Raw genomic sequence first — 11338 nt, 5'->3', positions numbered from 1 at the left:
TGAGAATTTCTATGTTATGCATATTTCAAAAATACGTATCATTGTTGTCCTAAAATCCAAGTGTTGTAAGAATTGAAAAGTGTTAAAAATAATTTTGTCCCTGTAAATTAACAGTTATGAGCAACAGATAAAGCAAGCTGCATTCAGGCACTATTAGCAGGTACAATGATCCATTTATATCTTTGTCTGTTTTACATTTTCTTTCAGAAGGAAATTATGTAAGGTCACCACTGTTTGTGAAAGAAACAAAATTTTACTATTATGCTATTGTAAATCCAACAAAGTGCTCAAAAGTTAATTAAAATATTTACCCCCTGGGCTGCTAACAAATCTTCTGCACACAGTAAAGGAAAAAAAATCGTTTAGGATTTATGTGATTGATTAATGTGTTGTGCATTTATGTAATTGGTACAACCGGTAGCCAGGGAGGAAGAAATTAAACTGAAAAAAAAAATATGATATACACTGATATTTTCCACTGTTTGACCTTTTTAACATTTAGTATCTTTAGTATTTTTAATAATGAGAAATTAAGCTTACTGTTACAAGCATGAGGCAGAATGGCTGAGATTATGCTTTTTCTTTCAAAAATGTCTCCTTTGTGATTAATGATTAATGAATCTTTCTAATATCTTACTTTCCTTTTTTTTAAGTAAGCCCCTTTACTTTTTTTTTTTTTTTTTTTTTTTTTTTAATTTGAAAGACAGAGTTACAGAGAGGTAGAGAAAGAGAGAGGTCTTCCATCTGCTGGTTCACTCCCCAATTGGCCGCAACGGCGAGAGCTGTGCCGATCCGAAGCCAGGAGCCAGGAGCTTCCCCTGGGTCTCCCACATGAGTGCACTTGGGCCATCTTCCACTGCTATCCCAGGCCATAGCAGAGAACTGGATGGGAAGAAGAACAACTGGGACTAGAACCGGTGTCCATATGGGATGCCGGCACTTCAGGCCAGGGCTTTAACCCGCTGTGCCACAGTGCCGGCCCCTCTAATATCTTAGTTTCTAACATCTTTATTAACATGTATTTTCAGTTACTCTGCAAGGATTTTGGGGGAAACATTAACAGTAACTTTGAACTATTAGGTAAAATTGTGAGGACTCAGACATACAAAAGTAATATTTGTAAACATATGTTCACAAATATTTAAACTGTGGAAGTCCCTAGTGAACAAGAGAATACTGACATTCATTCAGGGCAGAAAAGTGTTTGCAAAACAGAAATTTTGAGCAAATACCTCAAAAGTGAGCTAACAGTAAGAGCTAAAACAATTAGAACATAATGTAGAAAAAGAACTGGATTTGTCAAGGAGCTGACACTCAATTAATGCTATAGTTGAATGAAGGAAAGGGCTTATACCCATCTTGAAGTTGGACTACTAAGTAGATGAAAAGAACCTAGGTTGATTCTAAGGGGATGGATGTTTGGTTGACATTTATTCATTATGCTTGTATAAAACTGCTCATAAACAAAAATACAAAGGGAAGGGTAAGTAAGACATTTATCAGTACAAACTGGTAGAAGTTGGATTACAGTAGTGATAATGGAAAGAAATCATTCACATCATTGGATAAATTCATTCCAAAGTTTTTAAATTTTCACTTAAAATATTCTAGAATCTAAGTTTACAAACTTTTATGAGCTAATTTATTTCTTAAAAAATCAGAAGACCACTAAAACACAAAAGAAATGTTCACAATTGGTATATAAAGAATTATAAATTAATGGCAAATATATATACATATATATATTTGATCCAATTTTAAACGAGGTATAAAACATTGGAAAAATTACAAAGTAAATAGGAGTGCAAATACACACGAACACCAAAATTTGAAGGTTTTCTTATAAATTAACAGTCTAATCTCACAGATTTCTCTCTAGCTATTTACCCAAGAAAAATGAAAATATGTCAAAATAAAAATTTATATGCAAACATATACGGTGATTTCTTTTGAGGAATAGACTTTTTAGGATTTGTTGAATATTTTGGCATATTCACTTCAAATGTAGACATTACATACACACACATCAATACTATTTTTTTTTCCCCTGAAAACATAGTATCCCAGGGTGAGGGATTCACGACAATGATAATTTGGGAAAAGAAAAGTGTATTGTCATTTACACCGTATGATTCAGTGAAGCACAGTTATAGCTGAGTGCCAAACGGTATGACAGCCACATAATTATTACCCAATCTCTACACATTAACTTCCACAAAAAAGAGAATATGTGGTATTTATCTTTCTGGATTTAGCTTCTTTCACTTAGCATAATGATCTCCAGTTGCATTCATTTTGTTGCAAATGTCAGGCTTTTATACTTTTATAGTTGAGTAATATTCCATAGTGTATATATGCTACATTTTCTTTTTTTAAAGATTTATTTATTTATTTGAAAGAGTTAGAGAGAGAGAGGGCGAAACAGAAAGATCTTCCATCTGCTGGTTTGCTCCCCAAATGGCCACAAAGTTCTAAGCTGGGCTGATCTGAACTCAGGAGCCAGGAGGTTCTTCTGGGTCTCCCATGTGAATGCAGGGGCCCAAACACTTGGGCCATCTTCTGCTGCTTTCCCAGGCCATAGCACAGAGCTGTGTCGGAAATGGAGCAGCCGGGACTCAAACCAGAGACTATATGGGATACTAGCACTGCAGGCGGTGGCTATACCCACTACACCACAGCACTGGCCCCCACATTTTCTTTATAAAATCATCAGTTGATGAACATCTAGTTGATTCCATATATTTGCTACTGTGAGTTGAACATCTATAATTACAGGTGCAGGTAGCAATTCATATGCTGATTTCATTTTCTCTGGAGTGCAATAGTGAGTCATAATGATAGATTCATTTTAGTTTTCATAGAATCTTTATAAATATTAACAACAAAAATTAACAACAAAATAAAAAAGAGAACTATGGGCCAACACAGGTGCAAAAATCATCAAAAACATACTATCAAATCAAATCCAACATATCAAAAAGATCACCAACCCAGACCAAGTAGGATTTATCCTAGGGATGTTTCAACATATGCAAATAAATAGACACATTACATCACATCAATAAAATGAAGGAGAAAAACCATATTTCTCAATAGATTCAGTCAAAGCATTTGATAAAGCATAAAATCTTTTCATAATAAAAAAACTTTAAAAATTGGGTATAGAAGGAACATATCAACATAATACATATATAAGAAACCTACTACGAGCATCATATTGGATGAAGAAAAGTTAGAAGCATTTCTACTAATAGATGGAAATACACAAGGATGACATTTCTCACTACTATTATTCAATATAGTTCTGTAAAATTTATGCAAAATCATTAGGCTAGAAAAAGAAATTAAAGGACTACAACTTGGAAAGCAGGACGTCAGATTATCCCTGCAAACAGATGAAATAATCCTTTATATAGAGGAATCAAAACATTCCACTAAGAGAATATTTGAATTTAGAAGAGACTGGCAAAGTTGCAAGATATACATCAACATACAAAATCAATAGAATTCTTATATACCAACAACATTCTTTCTGAAAAGAATTTATAAGACCAAATTCATACTAGCTACAAAAATTTTAAATACCTTGGAATGAATTTATCCAATAATGTGAAATATCCCTACCTCGAATATTACAAAACATTGAGAAATAGAAGATTACACCACAAACGGAGAAATACTTCATGCTTGTGGATTCGTAGAAACATTATCAAGATGTCCATAACACCAAAAGCAATTTAGAGATTCAGTGTGATAACAAAAATTCCAGGAGCAATCTTCATGGAAGTAGAAAAAAATGATCCTAAAATTCCTAAGGAAGCACAAAACCCCTGGATAGCAAGCAACATTAAACAATAAAACACACAGCTACGGATATCACAATACCAGATTTTCAGACATACTGCAAGACTGTTAGCATCAAAAACTTGGCATGGCACAAAAATAGACACATAGGCAAATAGAGAGAGGTTTGTACACAAAACGTAAACAATCCAAATGTCCTTAGCTATCATTTTCATCACTATGAAACAATGCTCTCTAAGAGTATGAGTAAACATTAGCATCATTATTAAGTTAAAGTTCATATAAGCTGTTTTTAGATTTTGTCTATAAACAAAAGCAACTCATAACATTTGTATCAAACTAAAAAGTGTACTAAAATGTGGGATATGCAATAATTATGCCTCAGTAGCCTAATACAAGGTTAGCTTTTCATGAGGAATACAGTAATTTAAAGCATTAATATAAAGGCCTTGTTCTTTAGAATTTTCTAGTGATCAAATTAATGAGAACCGCATGTCTTGCACTTAGAAATAACTCTTCACAAATGGAGGGAAATGAAAGGAAATGAAAAAGAAAAGCCGATATTCAATTTTACATGGTAAAATGAAGGTCAGTGGTGACTATGGATTTTACACATTAGAGTTTACTGCAGCTTGGAACAGTGTTATTAACAACACATACTGCCTACCTTTGCCCACGTTTTATCTAGTTAGTATTGACAAAAATGGCATTTCTCACAATTTCCTTATTACAGAGAGGAAATCTGTTTTCTTCTTAAATATTGAACAACTTTTATAAGGGGATAAAAATAAAGTCTTATGAATCTCAAACTCATGTCTGACAAATAATGGTGAAACACAGAATAACTCTAGGAATTCTTTCATGATTAACAATGATTTCACAACACTATCTTTGTGAAATTATAGTATATTTAGCAATTATATTATTATGTAAAGAGTGAACCAGAGCATTGTGATTACTTTTATAATCATAATGTGACTAATTGTTATATTCTTTTAAAAATAGTTGACTTTTTTATATTACTATAGCTTTATGGTTGGCATATTATGGGTTGAAGCTATTAACTACATGAAATCATTTTAAAAATCATGATAATCCATTTTAAATATTACTGATAATATTAAAGTGAACACTTTTTATAGCACTTTTTAAAAACCACCAATATAAATCACCAGAAACTTGAAATAAATATATATATATAGCAAGTAGAACATAATATATATATATATATTAGATGTATAATTAGAGCCAAGAAACCTGTTGTAGCATGTTAGATTCTTTTGGGCCATTCATCTGTACCCTTATTGGGGGAATTTTCTGTTCAAATTTGTCTTTGAAATATGGTATTTATCTACAGCCAGATAAGACCATCACATGGATTGAAACACTTATCAAATTATAAAACTTCACTAAGAGTATATCTGAAAGAAAATTCCCATCACTTTAACATAGGGTTAAATAATATTTTTCATGGGAAGAATTATCTTCTTGAGGAGAAAATATATTGATTGATTTTACAGGAATTCCAGTCCACTGAGAAAGGCACAATTGAGTTGAGAGAGAGATCAGTATTACTCCTGTTTTAATAAAGTGAGAGGAACTTATAGCTCTGGAGTTAATAGAGGAAAAAAAAAGATTGAGAAGGTCAATTAGACAATTCTATTCATTGAGTTTATTTGAAGACCTTAAAATGAAGTCATTATAAAACTCTGTAACATTTCCCCATGGATTTTGCTAACACATCTCCCCTAAATTTAAAAATAAATATGTCATTATGTGAGATACTAAATTATCAATCAAGGATGACTTTCTAATTCTGTTTGGTCCATTACAAAGTGAGACTACATGGAAATGACAGAAATCATTAAAAACAATGTGTTTTAGGAAAATCAAATTTCTACAGAGATCAGGCAGCCAAATTAAAAGTGGAAATCTGGCCAAATAAAAGAGTAGAAAACATTCAATAGCAGGTCCTGGGCCAGGCCTAATTCAGGAGTCCAGAAGTCCAACTGGGTTTCCCACATGGGTGTCAGGGGGCCAAGCTTTTGGATCATCTTCCACTGATTCCCCAGCTCGTTAATAGGCTGCTGGATTGGAGGTGGGGAAGTTGCATTCAAACCTGGGTAAACAAGGGATGATGATGTCACAGGCACAACTTATCTGTTGTGCCACAAGGCTGGCCCCACTTTTTCAATAGAAAAAGTGCGATAGAAACATAACTCTAAACAAAACATTTTAAGCTTTTATTAACAATAAACAAACATTGCAATTATTCTTATACAAACATAGCATAAAGAGGCATTTTGATTTCTAACTATGGTACATTTAGAATGGTCCTATGATAAATAACATTTCCCTTTAATGTGTTAATAGATTAGTGCTTGTATGCTAATGGTCATTATTTTAATACTTTGTTGGCTCCTATAATAATCATAAACACTCTAATGCCAGCATTAACTATTATGCTAATTGAAATATAAGTTAATAGACACTCATTTATGATCAACTATAAACTTCGTAGATTTTTAGCACCATATGCTACTGTCAGCATTACATTATTTACTATTTATTGATTGTGTAATTTATTTTCTGAGCTTGTGAACAAGAATTGCCTTCTTCTTTAGGTAGTTTAATTTCAATTATCTAAGTGGTTATGGTTGATCTACCAGAAAATATCTCCAGTCAACTCAGACATTATGTTTTTTTCTCATTAATATGTCTTTTTATTTTTTTTTATTTTTGATGTTCTAGAAGGGTAATCACATTACTGAATTGTCAAATTGTTACAAGAACCAAATCTGTGCATAATAAACTAGTACAAGACTAGAAAGGGGGTTTGTATCACAATTAACACTATCTAATATGCAGCATCTAAATCTCTGCAATTTGCCATCAAACATACTTACAATTAATCAATTCACTTACTTTCCAGACATAGAAATTGATGACTAAGGTGTTAAAAACAAAGCAACTTAATGCTGCATTAGTAAATATTTAAAACACTTCAGTATAAGACTTTTAAAAGATCGGAAGAACTCTAACGAAGTGTACAGATATTTCCCTAACCAGCTTCATCAGCTAAACCAACTGAATGTGAAAAAATTCCTTTGCAAAGGAGATGACATAGAAAGACAGAAACACAGAGGGAACATATAAATGGCTCATTTTTTTAAAATGAGCAATTCTTTGATAATCTGTGAGGACCCATTGTTAGATATATAAATTTAAGGAAGTCGAACACAAATGTCCAAGAACAGAGTGTTAATTATGACTGGTCAAAAAAGGCTTAGAAGTTACCAATCAAATACTAATGTTTTAGTTCTCTCAACATGATTATAAGATGCAAAAATGACTCTCAAATATCACTGGTTACTTGTAAAACATTCATATTCTAAATTATATTTAACATTGGTAATGAAAAGTACATTTGAAAGTATGAATAAAATTCCTCAAAAAGAGTGTCATAAACATTGGCTGATTAGCCCATGTTAATTAGCATAAGGGAAAATTGTGTGTGTGTGTGTGTGTGTATGGAATTTGGAAAGCCCTTCAAATAAATTTTTAATTCTGAACACAATTTCCCCCAAAGCATGGTTTTCTTCTACTTAACAAGAATAAAGGAATTTATAATTTTCTTTGAACTACATGCATATTTGTTGCTTATATTTCAAAGAGGAAAACACTTTTAGTTTCCAAAGTGGTTTTAATTGGCAGTCACTTTTTTGAATATTATTGGTGTGCTTTTACTTTAAATTTTTATCACTTTTTAATGGGTTTGTTATTTACATGAAAGAGAGTTAGAGAGAAAGAGGGAGCGAGACAGCTTCCACAAGCTGGTTCACTCCCCTAAATGGCTACAGGGGCCAGAGCTTGGCCAGGTTGAATCCAGAAGCCTGGAGCTCCAACTGGGTCTCCCCCATGGATACCAGGAGCCCAAGCCCTTGGCCATCTCCCACTGCTTTGCCAGGCGAATTCGCTGGGAGCTGGATCATTAGTAGAGCAGCCAGGACTTGAACCAGAGCTCACGTGGGATGCCTGAAGCACGGGTGTCAGCTTAACTCACTGCCAGCCCCGGTAGCTTTAAAAATTCGCGAACTCTAGGAATCTGCCATCTTGCCTGTAAGAACAGCTCTGATTAATTCATTTTTGATTTGGTGGTTATCGATACATAAATCAAGAAAAAATAAGCTATACAAATAATCCCATTTGAAACATTTCTTAGTATTCTCTATATACTTTATGCCTCATAAAATAATTCATCAAAAGTCAGGACTTTTCATTGCATAATTTGTGTGCTCTAAATTTAAAATAAAAGATGACTAAATTATTAAGTTGGACTTCACTGAAATGAAAAACATCTGTTCTTAAGAAATCAGAAAAATTCAAGCTAACAATGTAAAGATACTACTTTCAAATTACATATCTGATAAAGAACTTATAAACAAAGTACTTAAAGAATTCTGAAATTTCAAGAAATAAATGGATCAATAAACTGTGTTACATGCATTCAATGGGGTGTTACTTACAGATACAAATAAATGAGCTGTTGCCTGCGCTGTGGCATAGTAGGCTAAGCCTCTGCCTGCAATGCCACCATCCCATATGGCACCAGTTCGTGTCCTGGATGCTCCTCTTCCCAGCCAGCTCTCTGCTTATGGCCTGGGAAAGCAGCGGAAGATGGCCTTAGTGCTTGGGTTCCCATACCTGTGTGGGAGATCTGGAAGAAGCTGCTAGCTCCTGGCTTTAGGTTGGTCCAGCTCCAGCCTTTATGGCCATTTGGGGAGTGAACCAGCAGATGCAAGACCTTACTCTCTGTCTTTCCCTCTCAAAGAAATTAATAAAATCTTTAAAAAGAAAAAAAGAAAAGAAAGAAATGAGCTATAAAGCTACAAAAATACATGAAGGTAATTTAAATGCAAAGTATTTAGCGAACAAAGCCAATCTCAAAAGCTTATATCCTGTAAAGAATGCAAGTATACCATATTCCAGAAAAGGCAAAACTACGGAGACGGGAATTTTTAGGCAGTGAAACCAACTTAAGGAACTCTGAAATTATAAATTTGCTGAAGTCCATTGGATATACAAACCAGAGCATAATCAAATGTAAAGTATTGTGAGTAGTATTTATGTTTCAACATTAGATAAACTCAGTTATCAATAACACATACAACATACATCCCACACTCAAGGAAGATATTAGTAATAGAGGGAACTCTAGGATGAGGGGAAGTGGCCCTATATGGGAAATCTCTGTATTTTCTTTTTATTTTTTTAACATTCAAACTTTTTGGGGCTGGCGCTGTGGCGGAGTGGGTTAAAGCCCTGGCCTGAAGCGCCAGCATCCCATATGGGCACCGGTCCTAGTCCTGGTTGCTCCTCTTCCAATCCAGCTCTCTGCAATGGCCTGGGAAAGCAGTGGAAGATGGCCCAAATCCTTGGGCCCATGCACCCACATGGGAGACCGGAAGAAGCTCCTGGCTCCTGGCTTCAGATTGGTGCAGCTCCGGCCGTTGCGGCCATCTGGGGAGTAAACCAGCAGATGGAAAACCTCTCTCTCTGTCTCTACCTCTCTCTGTAACTCTGTCTTGCAAATAAATAAAAATAAATCTTTAAAAATTTCAAACATTTCTAAGAAATAAAGTCTATCAATTTTGTTAAAACCTCCCCAAAGGGAAGAAGGTAAAGACTAATCCCTGATTTTATTTTATGTTCATTTTATCAATTTTATTGGCCCAATATTTAAAGTGCATTGTTGTTCACATCATCTATCAATCATAACTGACAGCATTGGAATTTAAGTCTTCATTACTTCTTTTACGTTTTCTATTAGCTCTTAAGAATTTAGTTATGTTTGGGCAGGTGTGTGGAATGGTAGTTAATACATAATTGGTAACACTCAGCCCATGTTGAAGTGCCTGGATTTGAGAACCCGCTCCACTCTTAATTCCAGCTGCCTGCTAATATGCACTCCAGGAGACAGCAATGGTAGATTAACACTTGGGTCCCAGCCACCCACTTGGGAGACCTGGATTGGGTTCCTGTACTCTTGACTTTGTCTGAAGTAGCCCAGGCTGTTGCAGGGAAGCTTCCTCTCTTTCTCTCCTCTTCTCTCCATTGCCTTTCAATAAATAAATAAATAGTTTAAAAGTATTTTACTACATTTTTATCTGCTCATTTTATTTGTCTGGTGACTTCATTTAATAATCTTTTAGATTTTAATGACAGAAAAAAATGAAAAGTTTAATAAAAATAGTTGACATTTTTTTTTCAATTCTTTCTGAATCTCCACTGCCAAGGCATTCACTTTAGCATGCCTGATGTAAGTGCTCAAGTTCACATTAACCTGATAGCGTGATGTCTGATGGGAAATAACCACAGTCTCTGTCCATGACTTTAATACTTTACAAGCCGTAGAACCTGATCAGACCAAGTCCTGAGCTTGAATGTCATCTTTAATATATGATGTCATTTTTGTAAAAAAACTGGCTATTATTTCTTCGGTTACATCCTTCACAACTTAAGGGCTGTGCGTTAGCTGCATGTTATTACCAAACAAACGATCACAAATGCAGATGGACACATACCCATCTATCACCTTGCAGTTTACAAAAGAGCCTGGGCACGGCTCAGCCAATGCTCTCAAGATCCAAGAAAACTGTGGCTGAGATGGCAGCCAGCTCATCATATGCCCACAGGTCGTGTCACTGAATTCATCTCCTTGTGGGGATAGGAAGTTTTAGGTCCCCATTTTCTCCCTGGACATTGATCGAGGGCCACCACACTTGTCTCAGGAGTTACCAGCACTTTCTGTTGTTGTTTTTTCGTTCTGTAATTATTCACGACTGGGCTGCTTGCCTTTTCAGGATCAACAGGAAAGTCTCCCTCCTAAATCATGAGGGCAGAGTCTTCAGCTTCAGATCAGAACCAAGGCAGTGATGACCTCTCACCTTTGCCAGGAATGTGACCTCCTCTGTTACCGTGGGTGTGTCCAGCCCAGTAGATTTCAAAGAACACAGAGGCTTCTCAACTTACTTGGGGTTACTCTTGATGCATCCACCTTAAGATAGAAATACTATAGATCAAAAGTGCTTTTAACATACTTAGCTACCACACACCATAACTTAACAACACAGTGCCCTACTAAGTATCATAGTTCACTCCCCTGATTGGCACTGGCATGAGCTGCAGCTCACTGCTGCTCCCAGAACTGAGAGAAAGGGTCCGCATATGAGCCTGGAAAATACCAGAATTCAGAAATAGAAACACAGTCTCTACTGAGTGTACTGCTTCCCCACCATCCAGTTGAAAAGTCCTAAATCCAAATATTGATAAGTTGGAGGCCACGATTATACTTAGATAAACCTGAAATCCACTGTTCACATTAGAGCATTCCAATGGTTTTGAAAATCATATTCACTCTTTTCAAGGATGTGTTTATTTAGTATTTTAAATATGTTTTAAAATTCATCAAAATTTAAGTATCACCTTTTCAGTACTTCTCCTTTGGGAGGCAATAAATAAACATCGGGTTTAG

Source organism: Oryctolagus cuniculus, chromosome 13 (genome assembly GCF_051225735.1).
Source record: "Oryctolagus cuniculus isolate XC-2025 breed Fujian yellow rabbit chromosome 13, ASM5122573v1, whole genome shotgun sequence".
In the NCBI taxonomy this organism is placed as follows: domain Eukaryota; kingdom Metazoa; phylum Chordata; class Mammalia; order Lagomorpha; family Leporidae; genus Oryctolagus; species Oryctolagus cuniculus.
Note: the sequence above shows the minus strand (reverse complement) of the source record.